Source organism: Nylanderia fulva, unplaced genomic scaffold (assembly GCF_048542155.1).
Source record: "Nylanderia fulva isolate GAGA-0341 unplaced genomic scaffold, ASM4854215v1 Scaffold12, whole genome shotgun sequence".
Taxonomy (NCBI): Eukaryota; Metazoa; Arthropoda; class Insecta; order Hymenoptera; family Formicidae; genus Nylanderia; species Nylanderia fulva.
Genome location: NW_028189409.1, coordinates 1,864,509 through 1,887,657, shown reverse-complemented (window position 1 = coordinate 1,887,657; position 23,149 = coordinate 1,864,509). Strand labels below are relative to the sequence as shown.

General features: G+C 32.8%; 1 protein-coding gene across 5 annotated transcripts in view; it reads right to left on the bottom strand.

Moving 5' to 3' along the window:
- Positions 1–23,149, bottom strand: part of LOC114936709 (protein abrupt) — a 98,511-nt gene that overhangs the window by 43,565 nt on the left and 31,797 nt on the right. The gene's annotated exons all lie outside the window — the stretch shown is intronic.

Below are 23,149 nucleotides of genomic sequence, written 5' to 3'. Positions count from 1 at the left end.
GAAATTATTTGAGCGCATAGCGATTGAATTATTTGCGAATTATTCGATTGCGAAGGTGATTAAGACATTTCAAACCTGTCGGCATCGCGCTTTAGTATCAAAACGTTCTATCAAGTTTCTCTCTTGCGGCTTATGTTAATTCCTTATCGAATATTTCGCTCGATAATTATTCTCAGGTATACTTAACATTTTAATATTATTTTTAATTTTATTTATCATTCGCAATAAGTAATATACAACTTATAATTGCTTTGCAAATTGTAAATGCGAAAAAAAAATAATTTCCATTATTCGTGAATATTCATTTGCATTAATTATATTGCGCACTCTAAGATATTCGAATGTCTTAACATTTAAATATATCTTGTAAATAGAGATTTATAAATAATTGTTTTTTTTTTCCTTTTCATTAATACCACAAAATATTCGCCTTGATTCGAGGCTATTGCTTCGCAGGAATGTAGATGAATATATGCATGCACATACACGTACATACATGTCTTACGCATATGTGTGCGCTTCTGTTATCTGCTTATCTCTGATGTCTGATGTTTCACTGACGCACGTATTAAACTTTCCTCGCATTATCCGACCAATTTGCGAGATAATGGCGGTGTGGGTATCGATCAAACTTCGCACATAGTTACCGACTTCCTGCTTTTTTTCTCTCTTACAGCCACGACTCGACGACGGCGATAAATTAGATTCACGAGAGATACAATGACAGATAACGGGATTAGATGTTGGCTCTTCAATTATTGAAATTGATCTGAAATAAAAATTTCGAAACAAAAAAATTTCGATTGAAATTTATCGAAACCCAATTAGATTTATTACCTTTCACGCATATAAAGATTAGTATATTCCCGAGTCTAAATTTTTCTATAGAGTCGGACAAATTTTTGATAGGTTTTATTTATATATTTGTGCCTGAAAGGGATAGTAAAAATAATTTCCCTCTTAGAAATAAAAAAATAAAATTATTTGATGCAAAAATAATTGAATTAAAAATAACGCGATCGAAAATAATTCAATTCTGTTGAGCATCAAAAAATTTCAAAATTATTACCTAATTAATTTTATGCTTACGAGATATACGTATAAATAAATTTTTCGAAATTTTTAGTTTCCTCTGAATCATAGGCGCAGTGGCATTAATGCCATTGTACATAATTACGTCAATTAAGCGAGCCATTGCGTCTATGCATACCGATAAACGCATCGCTCGCACAAACATCATACATACTATTGCGCGATATTTCATTCGCGAGATAATGATGTAACTGTCACCATCGCGACGCTATCGATTTCCACGTTGATATTGATTCACCGTGGATTCTGGATCGCGACGCGACGTCGGGTGCATCTGCCGGTGCATCAGGACGGTGGAGGAGAACAAATAAATGTGCATCGCGCGCGCGTTTCTCTCTCTCTCTCTCTCTCTCCAGCATCGCCTTTTCCAGGCAGAGTCGGAGGAATGCGCGCACGTACATATACATACAACGACGCACTTCCGTTGATAAAAATATACATGCGGCATAATGCGTCTCGGTACGCGCGTCGACATTTCGCCTCGTTATACGAGCACAGAAAGAGAACAGGACACCACGAAAGGCGAGGAGCGTCTGTCTTTGTTGAGTGTAAAAAAAGGGAAAAAAAAGAGAAAAAAATTGTGCTGAGCACAGCGCGATGTTCTATGCGTATATATATAATTCCACATAAATATGCGCGAAAGATAACATGCATCACATAAAGGAGGAAATTAAAATCGAGTGAGCCAACATTGTTGAGAAAAATATCGAAATTCTATCCACCTCAAATTTCGAGAAATCAGTTTATCCTCTTAATCGACGAACAATAAAAAATAAGAAATAAATTGCAAAATTAAAAAAAATATATATATGCCTTCGTTAACAATCTTTTAAAAGGCACAAGCAAATTTCCATTTTTTTTTTCAAATTGCTGTTCAAATTCAAATTTCGTTTGTATGAATAATTATATTTAATATTTGACTTTAAAATTTATTGAATATTGTAATAGAGATATTAACAAATAATCCAGAATTTTTTAATTTTTTTGAAAGCCTAGAACATAAAAATTCACCCCATATTATTTTTGTTCTTTCAAAGAGTTCAAAAAATTGAGATAAATATGTATTTCTTGGTCTTGCTACTTTCTCACGACTGAGATTTATATTCGCGATCAAAACGGTTAAAGGCTATTTATTTAACATAGACGCCGTTCGATCATTTCGATATATAATATGCAGGAGACATTTGTTCATGATTCTATTAACAGAACGCAGCGTGGACTATGTATGCGAGACGGCAATATAAATGAAGTATAATTTCGCAGAGGAAGAGAGACACGAGAGACGGCATATGCTGTGTAACGCCTCTCTGTACGACGCTGATTTCGCTGCGTCGCTCTCTCCAGACAGAAAAGACGACCGAGTGCATACGCGCATACACAGCACAATTATATACCGGCGATAATTTGCTGGCCGCATGTGCGCCGCTTAGACGCGTGACATTAAGCGTAATGCGAGTACATCCGTGAGGCTCTAACGAAAAATGAGAATCCCCGAGCTGGCGAATTAATGGCTATTCTTCCCACGAATAAACATATTGCATTCATCTAAAATCGAACGCAATCCCCTCAAAATATGTCGCAGGAAACATGATAAATGTCATTTTTTCAATCAAAATATATAGCACAAGAAATGCAATCTCTCTATTCTATTTAAAAAATTAATAATAAAATTAAAATATGCATTTAAATTATTTAAAATCGAATGCAATCCTCTGCATGAATATAAATATCTGTGTTCCGAGACGAGATCAAAATAGGAAACATGATAAATGTAATTTTTTTCATCAAAATATAGTATAAGAATTCAACGTCTTCCTATTTTATAACAAAAATTAATAAGAGAATTAAAATTTTATTTAAATTATTTAAAATTAAATGCAATTCTCTAAAATAAGTATTTGTCTTCCAAGATGAGATCGGAACAAGAATCATAATGAATGTCATTTTTTTCAATCAAAATATGGCAAAAGAATTCAACGTCTTCCCATTTTATAATAAAAATTAATAATAAAATTAAAATTTTATTTAAATTATTTAAAATTGAATGCAATCCTCTGTATGAATATAAATATCTGTGTTCCGAGACGAGATTAGACTAGGAAACATGATAAATGTAATTTTTTACATCAAAATATAGCATAAGAATTCAACGTCTTCCTATTTTATAACAAAAATTAATAATAAAATTAAAATTTCATTTAAATTATTTAAAATCGAATGCAATCCTCTGCATGAATATAAATATCTGTGTTCCGAGACGAGATCAGACTAGGAAACATGATAAATGTAATTTTTTCCATCAAAATATAGCATAAGAATTCAACGTCTTTCTATTTTATAACAAAAATTAATAATAAAATTAAAATTTTATTTAAATTATTTAAAATCGAATGCAATTCTCTGCATATATATAAATATCTTGTCTTCCGAGACAAGATCGGGACAGGAAGCGTGATAAATGTCATTTTTTTTTTCAATTAAAATATAGCATAAGAGTTTGAAATTTCTCTATTTTATATAATAAAAAAATTAATAATAGAAAGTTAAGTTTCTCATCGAGTACTTCAAGCCCTAATCGATACGTTTAAATAAATGTATTGGTTTATTTGATCCACAGCGCGAAGGAAACATTATTATTATTGCGCTATAACGGGTTTTGAACAAAACAAAGTAATGCTGAATTAAATATAAAAATCTGACACGTGTTTTGTGTGAAGTGATTATTTAGAGAAAAACTCATATTCGCTTTTATATATTTAACACTTGTAAGTGATCTCTCTTTAGCCGCATTAGCATTGAATCAAGTGACAAATCAACAGGGATCAAAACGTGCGCGTTAAAAACGCGAGGATTTAAATATCCCGATATCAAAGTTAAAGTTCCTGATGATAAATCGAGTATCGAGCATGGCGGAATGGAAAAATAGCCGGGCTTTTAACGGGACATACATTTGGTAGTTCTTTTATCGACCTTGCCTACGGTTCGTACTGCTATTTAGAATTGATACGATACGAGTCACTTGATATATTTAGATATGCCGTATTCGAAGCAGACGGGATATTTTAAAAGACGAAGATCGAGAACGGGATGAGCAAAATGCAAGTAAGTACACAATAGCGTCAAGAATAAATTTACTTATTAATCTTGTAATTTACTGCATCGCTTGCATACGAACATGCAATAGAAAACACATCTGTATTATTATATATATATATTAAATATAAAATATATTCATGGTATATATATTATAAAATATATGTAATTAATAATAATATTAATAGATATATTAAATATATATTTTAAATAAAAATAAATATAAAATAATATATATTTTATATTTAAAATTTATTATGTAATATTAATAAAGATATAATATATTTTAATAATATATGTCACAGTTTATCTACATCCGGCATCGTTTCTCGAATTTTCTAATCGCACCGGAACAAGCGGCCGGTGTTTTGAATGCCCGCATTTATGTATGAATTTATATTTAAAAAAAACTACATTCGACTTTTACATAACGTCGTCGGTCCGAGTTATTTAAACACGTTTCCGCGTACATATACACGCAACAATAAATGATCACGATTTCTGTCCACCCACGTTATTAGCCAATCTCATTAATCTTTGCGTTCTCCCGTGCCAAATACTTAATGCACCGGAGACATTAACGCAAGACATTACGGTTCGAGAGCAAATAGGCTCGATCCGATAAACAATTTTTTATATATATAAATAATTGTATAATTATACATATAATCGTAAAATTATATGTAAAATATGTCCACTTTTATACATAATTATATATAAATTTATATATAAATTATAAGGGTTCATATATAATCATGTCAAATTATATATAAACCATATATATATATATATATGAATTTATATAATTATATATAAAAAGCACTTTTATCTAATTATATATGGACCTATTTCATATATAATTTTGCGATTATATATATATATTAATTTTCGATATTTCTATATAATTTTATATTGTTATAAATAAACAATTTTTGGCGAGTCTGGGGAGTCAGAACGAGGGCGGAGACATGAAATACCTTCGAAAGTTCTTCCCATTTCTCGAGGTCGAGATAATTGATAGTTAGCTCACCGCGTACTGTTATGTTGTGCTATCAGGTCCGGCTGATCTTCGCGCATTTAAAATTCACGACGGAGAGTCGAGTCGGCGCGGTTCGATGTCCATTTCGGCAGCGACGCCTTCGATCCGACGACGGATAAATCACCGTAATAGCCTATGGTCGGTGCCTCGCGGGCAGCGGAATCTAGATGCCCGCGTGCACGAGCAATGACGGATACACACGCGTATATACGTACATATATTATAATACGCGCGCGCGTTTCCATCTCGCGCTTGGAAATTACCGATCCGATATGCAAATAGCCGCTGTGACCACTAATGCGCGGTTAACGGTAACGTTATTAACGGATCGTTATACGATGTCCGGAGAATGTGCGTGCACGCACGTCCGCGGACCGTAGAATAGAATATATATATATATATAATATATATATATATACATACATACATCATATATTGATGTTCTCGGGGGAAAAAAATCCCAGAAGATCCGTGGGAATTTATTGGCAGAGAAGGGAGACCTAGTAAGGAGAGGGAGAGACGTGCATATAATTAAAAGTTCGATGCCGGCAAAATAGCGGTAGCAACGGGTAATTAATAAATTGATGATAATGAGCAATTAAACGACGCCATGAAGCGATTTATTATTCGCATACGACGCAACGAACTGAATAATGCTGGAATATATATATAATATGTGGTCACTGCAACAAAACACCAATGTGCATTGTACAAAGTGTATCTAAATAAGTGCGAAAAAAATTTAGGAGATAATTCTTTGGCGGAAATTAAGGAGGGTTTCTTATATAAACATATTATATCCTTCCCTGAGGAGTTACAATTTTTTAAAGAAGGAGGTAAAAATCAAATTTTTAATTTTTTTTCTCAAACAGACAAATTAAAAACATGAGACTTGGTGGATATTTTCTATCAATAAAAAAGGATATTTATTGATATTAATATTTTTTTTTTGATCTTCCTGTATCGTTATAAGGGGATGAAATTAAGAACCCCTATTTAATTTTTTTATCAGAACTTTTTAACACATCGGAATATGATCATCTAAAAAGATGTGTTAGAAAGTTTGATTCCTTTAGAAACTTTTTCAGGTCTTTTAATTTTTTCGCAAAATCAATAATTTTTAAGAAAAAAATTAAAATTTAATTTTTTGACAAAGAAACCTCTACAAATTTTTGCATTTATTTAAATACACCTTGTATGCAATCTGCGATAAATTGAGGAAACGCGAGTGTCTGAAATGACAGAACGTATTTACGGAAATAGAATGATTCGAAACAGGAAAATGTTTATCGAGAGAGGTGAAGATAAGAGAGGAAAGCTTGAAAAAGGCCATATGATACTAATCTCGTCTTGGCAATGTCTGTTTTAACATCGGAAATAAGAAGTGCATTTTTTTTATTCAAGAAAACGGACGTATTTACTTCAACTCTGAACTCGAAATATAAATATAAGATAGATTAATTATTAATAAATCCCTATTTTTAAAACCCGACCTTATACGAATGATTTGAAATCGATTTAAAAATATATGCGCAAGACGCGCTTATTACGTCGATAATTATGAAATATATGTGTATCGCAAGTTGAACTTTAAGTATTTTTATTTCTATCGGCAGGAAGCCTATTCAATTTAAATATCGATATTGCATATTTTGCTGGAAAGTTCTGCGAAACTTCTACGCCGTACATGATTCAGCATGCACGAGCATGATTCAAGAAGCTAGTTAATTAACAAGTAACGCAACTTAGCTGCTACGATCAACAAGAGCGCGTTTCCGAGAAAAGGCTCGCGTTTGAGGAGATCGACGAAAGTCGCGAACAAGTCGCGCATGATTCAGACGAAATCCCTGAAATAAAGTGCGTCGCGCAAGACTCGCGCAAAGGCGCATTCTTGCGGGATGACACCGCAAATGTCTTCGAAAAAAAAAAAAAAAGAAATTGCCGAAGGAGAGAAACAGCGTTCGTTAGCTTCCGAATGATTCAGGTAAAACGTTTCCCGAAAACCGAGAGTGACTTTCAGACCCAGACGAGCGCGAAAGGAAGAAGCGAAATCCATGAATCAGCTGGAATGGAACGACCTTGAGAAAACAAAAGATCGCCATTTGGCCAGATTGTACCATTCTGGTGTTTGCGGTTTGAATTGAAAGTAAAGGAACCCAAGTCATACCTATCTAAATAAGTGGATAAACAAATTTGATATTAAATTACAAATTTTTATTTACATCGTATTAGAGCTGCTGAGAAAGTAGCTCTAGAAGGGCTCAGAAAGAGTCTAGAGTTAATGGATTTTCTTAGAATGTATTTATTTAACAGGTTTGAAATTTCTCACAATATACATTTTTTATATTATTTTTTATACATCCCCATTAATTTTGTTTAAGACACTTAGAAATGCGCGGACAAACAATATTTGAAGATGAGGTGCGATTTAAGCATAGAACATGACAAGAATTGATACAAATTGATGAAGATTATATATATAAAATATATATAAGGAATTCACGTAAATTCCAAACGTGTTGAATAAAGAAACCGTTCGAAAAAAATATAGGGCACTTACTTTCTGAGCAACTATTCAAGCACACGGAGAGAATTTTCTTTTAAAAATTGCCCTGAAAATCGTGATAATAATGGGACAATATACGCAATTGGAAGAATTTTATAAGAGCTTCCCTGATTAATATTTATCACAATAAAAAACATTAATATCTACATAGTAAAATTACATATTAATATTTTTTAGAGAAACTTTTATAAAATTCTCCCATTGTCCTACTATTATCATGATTTTCCGGGTAAATTCCAAAAGAGAGTTCTGCAAGGATAAAAGTTTTCTCAATTTTTTCAAACACCTCGACGTCTCGTGCTCTTAAGCTCGATCTTATATAGCCAGGCTTCAATTCCGCTCGAGTGTCATCGCGAACGAGCGGTCAAATTCTTGAATTACATCGTAACATATATAGCAACGCGTTCTTCGGATCCCGGCAACCTCCGCGCTTTGTACGTTTTATTTTTTTTTTTTTTCACGTCTCTTCCGCCACCTCTTCTCTCTCGCTCTCCCGGTGGCACTTGACGAAGAGAACCGCGATGAGAGCGGGAGTAGAAGACACGCGGAGAAATTTATTACGGCGCACGGTAGCCGGATCTTATTTTAAGATCCGCCGCGCGCGCGATCTCTTCCATGGTGTGCCCGCTTCGTCGTGTGTCTACGTACGTGTGTACGTACGCGAGGTACTTATGGCGACGTTATGGTCGACAGATGTACTACGTCCGCCTAAATTCGATATGCCGGGGCCGCCCTCGATCGGCGGCTCGAAAACGAGACCGAGAGATCCGCCGCTGTCTGATGCGAAATAATTACGCTCGGGCGAGGAAGAAACTACTCATTTGAAATTACATTTTGAAATTTGTTGTGGATGGATGGGATGAAAATACATATGTAAATTCATCTTATAAGATGATGATTTTGTTTTGAATATATATAGATAAAGAGTGAAATTATATGGCGGACATAGTTGTAAAAAAAGAAATATAAAAATATATATTCATACTTTTATTTACTCGGTGCTGGATCATTTTGAAATTTGTTGTGGATGGATGGGATGAAAATATATATGTAAATTCATATTATAAGATGATGATTTTGTTTTGAATATATATAGGTAAAGAGTGAAATTTTATATGGCGGACATAGTTGTAAAAAAAGAAATGTAAAAATATATATTCATACTTTTATTTATAAATTTTTATCGCTTACTGCTTAAATTCAATTCTTTTACTTAAATTGCTTAAATATTTTTTTAATATTTTAATTATTTTAAATGTTCTTTAAAATATTGTTTAATATTACTTAAATATTTCTATATGCTATGACTCTAAACGAAATTATCTAAATATTACCCTGAATTTGAATATTATTCTGGAATTTAATAAAGATAAAATGTTTTGTCATCTAAGATGCAAATACAGATAACCTTTTATTATTTGTATAAAATATTTTATATAATTATTTATATAAAATATTTATTTAGAAAAAGTTTTTATTATTTATATAAAGATAAGATAATATCAAAAATTTCATCTAGATGATCATCTATATAATTTTAATTAGAGAACAGAGCAAACAGCGAAACTACTTTTATGCATAGTACATGAATATGCAAATGTCATGAATGAAAATATTCCGTAAAAGAGTATTTTTTGGCGTAACTTTTTTTTCACAAGTGCGAGATGCAAGAGAGTGCACTCTTCGCGTTCCTCGCTCGTGTGTGCAATATGCGAGAAAGCGAATAAATATTGTATTATGGCGTCTGCGGTGTTTCGACAGATTTAATTGCGTTTTTTTTTTTTTTTTTTTTTTTACGTGGAAAAAAATATAATTATTTACAGCTCGTGATAGTTCCACGTGGCATTTGATGTTCGAGGAAGTTGCCTCGAAATAAAACGTGGGCGATGAATTATTGTACAATTCGCGATGCAGAGTTACGATCAATTCACAAAGCCATCTTCTCGTTAAATATCGTGTGATATATTTAATTTGATAGAATATAGCACGGTCGTTATTATCGTATGTTGTGTGAACTCTCGTCTACTAATAATAATGACCCAATTATGTGCATTCTGTATTTTTACTAATTATATGCGCTCGATTAACTGGCAATAAGTTAATTCTGGAGCAAATATTTGACGAGACTTTGGATATTATTTATTGGAAACGAAATCATAGATATATATATATATATATATATATATTTCTATTCTATTTGCAGTTCAACGAATACAGTCCGATAATACGTAGATTGGACGTTTATTAAACGTCAGGGAAGTAAACGAAAAATTAATTATCGAATAAACGACATTTCCGCAGAACGGAAACGAATGAAAAAGAAGAGGAAGAATAAAATCTGGGTTATATTTGCAAGCTAGACGCACACTTTTATCATCGAAATATCGTTCTCCACCTTCTCCTTGTATCCCTCTTTAGAGCCGCTCCTTCTCCCGATAATTTATCGATTCGTAAAAAAAAAAAAAAAAAAAAAAACGCGTGACTACGAATCATTGAAATTCTCTGTATATATAAAAGAGATGCGCATATATCCGTCACCAAGACATCGTCACGGAAAACTTGACGGGAAGAAAGAGAGAGAGAGAGAGAGTTGTTGTCGTAACACCGTTATTGCCCGGTCAAATATAGCTCCAGCGATACCTAACGCCCAACAACGAGTCTTGAAACATTTATCCAGTGCGTTCGAAATAGTCTTGGTTCGTCGCGTATTATTCTTGGATATTCAAGTCAAGAAAGCCGGACGATGGATCGCTAACTGCCTAATCAAAGCTCCATTCTTCCGCTCTCCCGGCGCGTCATACCGCTGTTTACGATTACGTGCGTCATACTAGGTGCACCCACGCACTTCTGTACGTACGGTACTCGAGCAGCAACTAGACGCAATTCGCAATCGCACATTTTATTGCGCACGATGCGAACTCGCCAGATGCGAGGGCGGACGTTCGAGGAAGTGCGCTTGCACTCTATTCAAGATAGAGAAATTTTATTACAGAGAGTGTATCCCCTTTTTACGAAGATTAAGGGGACTTTTGTTGATTATTAAAAATTTTTTCTTAATTATTTAATTAAAAATTTAATTAAAACATTTTTTATTTAAAAAATAAAAAAAAATTTTTTAATTTTTAATTAAAAAATTAAAAAATTTCTTGTTTTTAATATAAAATGTAGGGTAGGTAGGTTCGCGTTTTATTTCTATATGTAGGTACTTTCATCGTGGGAAAGCGTTTGCTATTCTATTCAATCAATAAAAAAAAGGGTATACAAAAATGATGCTTTATCGACAAAATGTGAGAGTAGATCAATCATAAATCTATTTATCGGCTTACGGATTGTTTTTACGTGAAATTAAAGCACTTCGTTAATATTAATACTTTAATTTGTATAGGGGAAAAGGATTTATCAATCTGTATAGTCTCATATATCTATAGGTACAGAACTATAAATTGATGAAAAATTCATAAATCTATACCTAGATATATGCAACTATACATATTGATAAAGCTTTTTCCCCTGTACAAATTAAAGTATTAATATTAACAAAGTGTGAAGCGCTCTAATTTCAGGTAAAAAAAACAATCCGTGTAGCCAATAAATAGATTTATAGTTTAATCTAACTTCACATTTTGTCGATAAAACAGGACTGCGTTTAGGATCCCCTTAAAGGGATTTCTTATATAAATATACACTCTTATATCCCTCCCTGAGAAGTTACACTTTTCTAAAGAGAGAGCTAAAAATTAAGTCTTTATCTTTTTTCTGCAAAAATAATGTTTTCTCGCGTTTAGACGCGCAAAATTATTACATTTCGACGAGAATGCATTTGCTGTCACAAGGAACTTCACATTTTGTCGATAAAACAGAACTGCGTTTAGGGTCCCCTAAAGGGATTTCTTATATAAATATACACTCTTATATCCCTCCCTGAGAAGTTACACTTTTCTAAAGAGGGAGCTAAAAATTAAGTCTTTATCTTTTTTCTGCGAAAATAATGTTTTCTCGCGTTTAGACGCGCGAAATTATTACATTTCGACGAGAATGCATCTGCTGTCACGAGGAACTTCACATTTTGTCGATAAAACAGGACTGCGTTTAGAGTCCCCTAAAGGGATTTCTTATATAAATATACACTCTTATATCCCTCCCTGAGAAGTTACACTTTTCTAAAGAGGGAGCTAAAAATTAAGTCTTTATCTTTTTTCTGCAAAAATAATGTTTTCTCGCGTTTAGACGCGCGAAATTATTACATTTCGACGAGAATGCATTTGCTGTCACGAGGAACTTCACATTTTGTCGATAAAACAGAACTGCGTTTAGGGTCCCCTAAAGGGATTTCTTATATAAATATACACTCTTATATTCCTCTCCTGAGAAGTTACACTTTTCTAAAGAGGGAGCTAAAAATTAAGTCTTTATCTTTTTTCTGCAAAAATAATGTTTTCTCGCGTTTAGACGCGCAAAATTATTACATTTCGACGAGAATGCATCTGCTGTCACGAGGAACTTCACATTTTGTCGATAAAACAGAACTGCGTTTAGGGTCCCCTAAAGGGATTTCTTATATAAATATACACTCTTATATTCCTCTCTGAGAAGTTACACTTTTCTAAAGAGGGAGCTAAAAATTAAGTCTTTATCTTTTTTCTGCAAAAATAATGTTTTCTCGCGTTTAGACGCCCAAAATTATTACATTTCGACGAGAATGCATCTGCTGTCACGAGGAACTTCACATTTTGTCGATAAAACAGAACTGCGTTTAGGGATTTCTTATATAAATATACACTCTTATATCCCTCCCTGAGAAGTTACACTTTTCTAAAGAGGGAACTAAAAATTAAGTCTTTATCTTTTTTCTGCAAAAATAATATTTTCTCGCGTTTAGACGCCCAAAATTATTACATTTCGACGAGAATGCATCTGCTGTCACGAGGAATGGACTGAAAAAGACGGCGGTTTATTCCTTATTAATTTCCGAACGATCGCCGACACCGCGACGGGTTTTCCCCTTCATTAGCGATGAATTACAGTGTTCATAAGCGCCATACTTAACAGGGACGTGAGGAACAGAGTGGTATATACAGAGTACATAAGGTGAGGCAGGAGAGGACAAAAGGAAACTCTCTTCGCGCGATGAGTAATGTGCGGGATGACGCAGTCGTTTAAGTCTGCATTAACCGCCCTCGCACGCACGTGTAAACGGTCGAAAGATTGTGGGATCGAAAGAGACGGAGATACCGCCTGAGAGGATAATTAAAGCGAGATACACAGGCTGAGGAACATTATCCGGAGGAAGCGCGATGCTAGAGACCCCGAAGAGACGAAACGAAACGAGACGAGACTTTCATTACCTTTTATGCCGCAGTTGTTCTCGCCTTGATACTCTCCCTCTAATCTACCTATATATCTCCTAATTAGATTTATAGTCTTTTACGTGAACCCGAATATCGTGGCTAAAAGTCGTATTCTGGAAGTTTGTTCCTTAAGTTATTTCTTACGGATTAACTGGAGCAAACCTGCTCTTGAATCTTTAAAATTTGATTTGAATAAAAATTCTTTGCAAATAAAAAATTGAGGATTATGTGTCCAATTACAAGCTGGATTATCGAAATATTTAATTTTTTCTGCCAAATTTCTGTAAAATTGTAATTATCAGTAAACTCAACCGAAACATTTAACACTCACGTAAATTGATGTTGTTTTCGAAACAACGAATTTCGGTGAACAAAGCTCTTCAAGTAGAAATAAAAATTCTTTTAAAATAATAAAAATTTAATTTAAAAAATTGAGAAACATTTATTTAGTTGTAGACTACATTATCGAAATATTTATAATTTATTTGGTTAAACTTCTGTCAAATTGTAATTAATTATTTAATCAGAGTTCCGTTGAGCGGAAACATCATCTAACTTTCATAAATTGATGTTGTTTCCGAAACGATCGAAATTTCGATAATATTAATGTCAATCCGTCGATTGAACAAAACTCTTCGAGTAGAAAACAGTTCTTTTAAAAGAATAAAAATTTAATTTAAAAGTTTGAGGAATATGTATTTAATTATAGACTCGAATATCGAAATATTTCATTTTTTCTGTCAAACTTCTGTCAAATTGTAATTAATTATCAACAAAGTTCGTCGGCGGAAACATCATTTAACTTTCGTTTTGTTAAATTGATATTGTTTTCCAAACGAAATTTTAGTTATGTTAATATCGATCTGATGAGTAAAACATTTCGAGTAGAAATAAAAATTCTTTTAAAAGAATAAAAATATAATTTAAAAAATTGAGGAATATGTATCCAATTATAAACTAAATCGTCGAAATTTTTAATTTTTTCTGTCAATCTTTTGTCAAATTCTAATTAATTATCAGCAAAGTCAAACGCCATTTAACATCTCGTTCTCGTAAATTGACATTTCCGAAACGATTGAGATATCGATGATATTAATATCGATCTGACGAGAAGAGCTCTTTGAGTAGCAATAAAATTTGTTTAAACGTTCAAAATTTAATTTAAAAGATTGAGGAATATGTATCTAATTGTAGACTGAATTGTCGAAATTTTTAATTTCTTCTGTCAAATTCCAATGAATTCTTACCAGCAAAGTCGAACACTATTTAACATTCTCGTAAACCGACATTTCCGAAACGCTCGAGATATCGATGATGTTAATATCGATCTAATAAAAATTTAATTAAAAAAAAAAAAAAATAAGGAAAACGTATCCAATTATAGACTGAATTATCGAAATATTTAATTCCTCCTGGCCAAACTTCCGTCAAATTCTAATGAATGATTTAAACAGAGAGTTTTGTCGAGCGGAAACGCCGTCTAACTTTCGTAAATTGATGCCGCTTCCGAAACGATCGAGATTTCAGTGATATTAATGTCGATCCGGCGAGGCTCTTCGAGTAGAAATAGATGCTACACGCCAGGCGTTAAGATTCTTGCTACACAGTCGCGCTCTCTCATCACGCGCAGCCGGAAACAAACGGGGGCTCGCGCACGTCTCGTATATTTCCAGTTGTACACGAACACGCGCGGATTCGTATAAGAACGTCCCGAAACGGCGCGCATCGATGGTAAATTTAAATGCGACCGGGAGAGAAAGAGAGAGAGAAAGACGGCACGCACACGCGTGTGATATCTCAGTTTGCCCTACGGACGTCTTTAAATATAGAATATGGAGCACCTTGCTCCGACGAAGATGAGGATTGTGCAAGCGCGCATGATTTTCTCTGCCCTGCACTCGGCACGCGTTGTTTCTAGTATTTCCCGCGGCGTACACACACTCTTCTCTTTGTATATCCTCTCTCGTTTCTACCCCCCATACCGCTTTTATCCCCCCTTCATTTATATTTCTTACGATTTATTTCTAGCTACACTTATATCCACCGACATAGATTCTCTCTCTTCCAAGCTAATGCCCTGTCAACAAAATAACTGACGTTTCGAAATATAGATTATTCTGAAATATGTATAATTTCTTTAATAATGAAATTATTTAATTACAGTTTGGTATATTTTTATATATTATATTTCGTATTTATTTAATTTAATTATAATTTAATTTAATTAATATTAATTATATTTTATATATATGAAATTATGTATGAATATTTTATTTTATTTTACATATTTTATTATACATATAAAATATATATATACATATATATATATAATATAAAATACTCAAAATTTAATTTCATATACATATAAAATATAATTAAATCGAATATATAAAAATATATAGAAAATAATTAAATTATTGTATTTTATTAAAAAATTTTAATTTTATATAACGCGCATATCTTTTCATACAAAAAATTAATATGAAATATATATAAAATATAAAATACTAAAAATTCAATTTCGTATACACATAAAATATAATTAAATTAAATATAGAAAAACATATGGAACATAATTAAATTATTTCGTTATTAAAAAATTTTAATTTTGTATATAACGCGCATAACTTTTTATACAAAAAATTAAAGACAAAAATCACTGTCAGAAAAACATCGATCTTTATCTCGTCCCTTTCCGCGCTCGCGTCTACCATTATACCTTCTCTTTTTTTTCAACCGCTGCATTTAATGGTCGTACTTTCGTTAATTACGAATCTGAAAAAAACCGTCGGGCTAAGATAACGAACTTTCGTTGTCTTTTTATACCTACGCGTCTCTCCTGCGCACTCTTATTATTATTTTCACGCGCGTGCGTTTTCACGTGGGACGTCGTCGGAGATGCACGCGAGAGAGAATGCAATTAAAATATAGCCGTGCTCATATATAAATGTGTGGGTCTAACGCGTGAGATGAGCGCGATAACGACCCAACTGTTTTTTGCTATCTTGAACAGAGGAAATGTGATCAAATTCTACTTAAATAATTATGAATGAAAGTTGTAACTTTGCGTTTATCACCGAGTCGCGAAAAAAGAAAAGAGGAAGCTCGTATAAGAGAGAGCTCTCTTTCAATGAACACGTAATGCATTCGGAGAAATTATATTGCTTATGTTTTATCGAAAAGTGTCAAAATGCCCATTTAGAGAATATTGTAATAAATTCGAAAATTTTGTTATAAGTGCATATTGTTATAAGTGCAAATTTTTATTTTTTGTTTCATTAAAAGTTATTTGTCATTTCTAAAAAATTATTTCGATATCTTTTTCTTAATAATAATAATTAATATATATTCATATTAAGGATCTGTGACTCTAAATAAAATATATATTTATTAGAAAACGCTCCAGGAAGCTGATATCAGAGATGTTTGTTGAGAGATAAATCATCAAACAATAAATAGATGAATAATATCCGAATATTTTATATCGTGAAAGAATCTACCTATAAATGGATAGGAGAGAAAACACGAAAAAAAAAAATTGCACGAGTTCCATTCATCCATTACGTTTTTTACCATTTTGCGTGTTTTTACGTCTCTGTTGCTGTTTTTGTCGTTTTTACGGTTCTTGATAGTAGTAATGATTAATAATTGAGGCGCCTGCGAGTGATAATTATATTATTTGTTGACAAAGTTGCATGGAATTGTGAGAATGAAATGTGAAAGCTCGTTGAGCCTGTTTCTAGGCTACTCCGATATTAATTCGCCGATCAAACGTCTAACGTCAAACCAAACCGAAGGCCTGGTCTACAATAAGTCGTATGTCGCAGTCGGATGTCGGTCCAATGAGAACATTTCTTTTTGGAAAATAAAATTTCCTTATAAATTATAATAGATATTATAATAGATAATTTTATTTATATTATTAATAATAATAAATTTAGGTGCCAGCAATTGCGGTTAGATTGATGATAAAAATAAATAATTTTAATAATTTAAAGAATATGAAAAGGAAATTTAAAATATATTTTTTTTAAATTTTATTTATAGTAAAATGTAATAATTTTAGTTAATAAAAAAAATTTTATTTTGAACATTCCTTTTTGGAAAATAAAATTTCCTCATTGGACCATCGCTTACGTTCCGACATCCGACTGCGACATTACGACCAGGCCTAACAAAGTGAAACGCAGCTTTTCAGAGCTAGGCCGTCACATTTTGCTAGATACACAGCTCTGCTTAACATATAACTCCGCGTTCCATTAACAATATCCACGGGCGACGATGACCGTTCGAAGGAAATGAAATACTTTGTGTGTCGCGGGTGCGCAGAAATTAACATGACTCGCTCGTTCATGACTTCGCAGCGCACTTTGTATAAATGTCAGTTGATCTAGTCCACGGTTTTAATCATCTGATTTGCTCTCCTCCGTTACTTTTCGCTTTAATCCCTCAGTCCGCTCGAGTCCGCCCGACGTAGTTCCGATTTAATTAACAGATTAGAGAGAACGCGTAATTAATGTCACTTGCGATCTCCTCCGCTACGTAACTGAATTCAAACTTTCTCAATACGTATATATATTTTTTTAATAATGCAAAGTAGCTTGAAAAAAAATAATAAAAATTAATACGAAACTCGATGACGCGTATATACGAAAGTTGTTACATCGTATACGAAATTTACATGTCTCGCCCGATTATTTATCTCTCTTATTCGCCGATGAATTTATTTCTCACGAAGATAAATCGGCACCGGCCAGAGCATTCCCATTCGAACATTGATCGGTTTCTGTTATTGCGATTTACAGGATGTCGTGTATAACAAGGGAAGGAGGGAGCATTTGTTATCGTCAGAACTCGCGTGTACGATCGTTATTCGTTATTTTGGCAAATATCATTGCGGATTCGGCCTCGATAACCAGCCGCGATTCGTCATCGACTTCTGGCCGATAGTCAAATGAACGAGTCCGAGCGATGCATCGACGCGTAAATCATCCGTCGTCGAGATGCAACCTTTATCGGAGCAGTCGGTTTCGTTATCGTTGCGCACAAATCCCGTTGAATCAAATTGGAAAATATTTCCGGAAGTCGCGAGCGAGAATGAGAGAACCCATCCGAGCGTGTTATTTGCCGAGCAAACCGATTAATGCTATACGCAATAATTAATATGGAAAATAAAATGAAAATCATATACAATATAAAGAGGCGTCCAGTGTAGCGGTAAATATCTCTGGAAAAATAGCCTCGGGATAACGCTTATCCGTCTCGTTTTTTATTGCGATCCGCAGTAGTAGTTTGTTATTGCGATTTCCAATGAGGAGGATTTCATAACGCGCGCTGTTTTTTTTTTCTTTCGCGGAGGAAAACTCGCTTTATTTTTTTCCTCTTTATTTTTACTCTTAAGGTGATCCTAAAACACTGTTTTATTATAGGAACGCGAAGTTGGATTCGACTGTGAACCTTTTTATTGGTTACACGGATTGAAAAATCCTTTTCCAATTAAAGCACGAATAATAATGAACTGTGAACGCTATTATTTTGTGTAAAATAAATAAATAAATAAAAAGATCGATAAGAAAATGTAAGTTTAAAAATTATTTTTATCTGAAATTATAGCGCTCCCTCGTTCTCATAAATTGATGAGTTCAACTATTAATATTTTGATTGATTGTACAGGTGAATAAATCCTTTCGCACAATTAAAGTATTCATATTATCAACGGAGGGAGTGAAAAGGATTTTTCAATCTGTATAATCAATAAAAAGATTCAACTTTGCATTTCTACACTGAAAAAAAAATGGTTAAACCTTTCAACTAGATATTATTTTGTTAATTGAACATGTAAAAATATTTAAATTAAACGTAACATATTAAATCTAACAAAATTTCTATTATAACAAATTTTTTTTCAGTGATGGATAAAAGTTTTTTTTAGGATCACCTCAACGTCAGTCACGATATTACCGAATTTATCACGAACGCACGTTCGAAATGCCTCTTTATAGCCTAGCTGGAGCGTTGATTACGCTTGCGATCGAGGTCACATCGGCCGTATAAGAATTACTATACCACACTCCGGCGCTGTTTATACGCTAACAATAAGTAGGCGATCGTCGAAACCAATATGGAATCCTACGTCATCGCGCAAGTGAGCAAACAAAAAGCGGGTAATACAGTGGAGCGTCTGCTATTAATGCCATAATGGTAACTCTTGTTGCCGCCTTGTTGTAAGAAGGTTGTTAATACAGAGACTGGTCTCTCTCTCTCTAGTCTGTCTTTCCCACCCAGCGTCATTACAACGTGGCCGGTTGGCCTTAATGTAATTGTGTTCGGAGGTTCACAAGCGATACAACTAACATAAAATCCTGCGCCATCGCAGTCGTGTGTCCACGTATATAGTCGACGTATGACGTAAGCATACGGCTCACAGCCGGCGTGTAAGCTTTATTAACTCGCCTCGAGTACTATGCCCGACACTTAAAATCAATTAGTGGTACGCGTTAATTAGAAAGTCGGTCGCTTCATCCCGAGTCCGAGTCGTCGTTCCTCGAACGAGGACCAATCCAACGCAGAATAATATAATCGTCGGGATCCAGCGTATGCTAAATGTCGTGATTTTTTGTAAGAAACGCTTCTATTTTTTTGGACGACAAAATTGGAATTTTGTTCTATAGGCTCGTTCTACAATGTGTCGGAACGTAAGCGGTCCAATAAGAAAATTTCTTTTTTGAAAACGAAATTTCCTTCCGACATACGACATATTGTAGAACGGGCCATAGCTGAATTAGCGGAATAAGTAATTTTCAATGATGGGAATTTATGAAACGCCACTTTGGGAAAAAGTAATCAGACTAGAAAACAGGTTCATGAAAAGATAGTGTGAATCTCTCGGAATGTTGATGATATCGCGACATGTCAAAAAGTGATCGATGATGCGAGGGTAAAGGGTGGATCTCTGATATAACCGGAATTTCTTTGTAAACTTTAATATACTACGTAAGAATATATTGTTTTTTTTATCAATAATCGTATCGAATGGATTACCTCGATGACTTCCGCAAAATACTGGAAAAATAAAATTTCAGAAAATGAAAATATTATTTACCATATATGTGAAATCCTTTGATGCAGAAATATAACGTTATCAAAATATATAACGCTATTTTTATCTCGATAATTATATTTAATTGTTATTTGTTATTCCCACAATATTATTGTTATTCTTTTGATGTCACATTTTATCAAGGAAAATTTAATAAATAGCATAAATTACATAAAAAGGTGATTATTATTTCTTTCATAATCAATATTACGCGCGCTCTGTAGTTTTATATATATATATATATATATATATATATATATATATATATAAATATATTTATTGAAATCCAATCCTGAAAAAATAATAGCATGCGAGAAAAGTGAAGTTGCAATTGTGCTCGATGATTTTACGTTGATTTGTAACGTGCGAGATTTATGAGATAAGAATCGGTCTGGCTGCTGCGCGTTTGTTCGAATCAGTTAGAATATGTAATTACTACCAGAGTTATTATAATTAGCGATTGCGGTAAAGCGCGAAATAAAACTCTTGCATTTACCTCTCCATTCGCTTATGCGCTATTTAAGTCTAATTAGAAGTAGATCTCAAAGTAACTTCTCTAAAAAAAATCTGAGAAAAATATATAGAAGAATTAGAAGTATAAAGATCTTTAATTTAAAAAGTTATTTTAGTTCTCCACAAAAGATAAAATTATTAAGATAAATCATCAATTAATTTTATAATAAATAATAAATTATAAATTGTTTATCTCATCATTGTTGACTCTTTCAAATTCTTGTTTGTCTCTTTTGCTATTTATTTATTACATTTATAAACTAGTCATCCGCAAGAAAATAGGTAATTGCGATCGCGCTAATAATTAAAATACGACATTTATGTAACACAATATATAGTCTGAATTAATCGCATGCATACTTCATTTGTTATTGCAAAGAAAAACGCGGTTATACGCGGCGTATACAAAAACTAACACGACATTTTTTCCTCGTTCGGTTTCCAACTTATGAATGATAACAAGATTACGTATGTAAGAGCTACATTATATACAACAATGTATAAGTCAGCATAGTAGCGGATGACAACAAGACAATCGCTGTAAATAATGGCTTTACGTCGTCGAACTTTGTTACGTATTTATATACGATGATTTTGTTATCATTCACACGCGATGAAATTCGAACGAGCAAAAAATCGTCTGACAAATAAATCTCTCATCTTCTACCCGCGCGATTGAAGTGAGACTTCAGAAATTAATTTATGCATATCTCAGAATCATCTAAAGCTAGTCAGATCGAAAATTAGTCTGACTAAAACTCAATTTTACTACTTTTCTGCTTATTCGTTATCTAAAATCAATTTATTATAATTTTACTTTATTAATCATCAGACAATAATTATAAATAACACATTTTCCAAATTAATTTATAAATATTTTATATTATCGTGTTATTTCTTGAAATATATTATGATAGTAAGAGATGCAGATTAAACGATCATTCTTTACGAATTATTAATGATTATCAGATAATGTAAATAATTAATATTCGTGATGATTTAGGTACGATTTTCCAGCACTAATCATAGTTTTATATAATCATTATTTTCACATTTTTCCTCTCAATATAAAAATGAGTATCATGCAATTCACGGTACTATTTTTGTGATTAGTGCACACGCGATAGTAATTAATCGTGAAAGAGGCAGCAAAGACTAGACAAGAAATGAGGAAAAAATCATAAAAGTCGGAGCAATATAAGCGATTTATAAATTTATTATACTTGCTCATATAAAATTAATTGGCATGCATGAAGCATGTCTGTAATTTTTGATTCGTAAAAAAATACGTAAAAAACGTGATTTTGACAAACAAGAGTCGATAGTGCATATATAATATATGTATATGTCTCGGGTGTCAAAATTATATATTGATGTAAAAAGTTAATCATTATTTGAAAAATTACACGTATCATAAATTGCGTTCTAAAAAATATAATTGTTGAAAAAATAAAAAACTTGACTGTGTTAAATAAAATGTGAAAAATATTTTGTTCTTAAATAGATATGACATAAAATATATGAAATACAGCCGTCACTTACTCTACTACTGTCAATGTTTATCTGAAATTAGCAGCTAGAACGTATGTGTGTTTTTTTTTTCGTTAATATTAATATTACAATTGTGAAATATAAGTAAAAACCATTTTTTTAAGAAATATAATTTTTTAGCTTAATTAAGACTGACGTTTTAATTGTTAAATTTGCGATACTTGTTGAAAATTTCGCAACGATGCACTATTAAATCACAGAGGAATGTAATTTAGTCACTGCGAGCGATGTGTAACTCGATCATAAAGTAGGAAAGTCGAGTCAGGGTCGCACATGACACTACACAAATGTGTAGAGGAATTCTAGCACATGATGGCTAGAAAATGAACGAAATCATAGCTCATAATCGCGAACTACATAAATAGATACATATAAGTAAGTATAATTACAAATCGTAAAAATGATCTGCAAAAAGAAATTATACTCACAGAGTAAATAGTTCGCGATTATGAGCTGTCATTTCCTTAAGTGCTGAAAAAATGTGTCTTACCAATAATAATAATATTAACGCACGAGTTCTGTTTATCGAATCGTTTCCTTTTTTCCTCAATGTTCGGGTGACTTAAACGTTCTTGAGAAATCTGTTGTTTTTTCTTGTTTTATCGACAATATGTGAAATTAGATAAATTATAAATCTATTTATTGACTATACAGATTGATAAATCTTTTTCCTGTACAAATTAAAGTATTAACATTAACAAAGAGCGAAGCGCTCTAATTTCAGGTAAAAAACAATCCGCATAGTCAATAAATAAATTTATAATTTATCTAACTTCACATTTTGTCGATAAAACAGGAAAAAACGACAGACTTCTCAAGAACGTTTAGGATTCCCTTAACTCAATCAT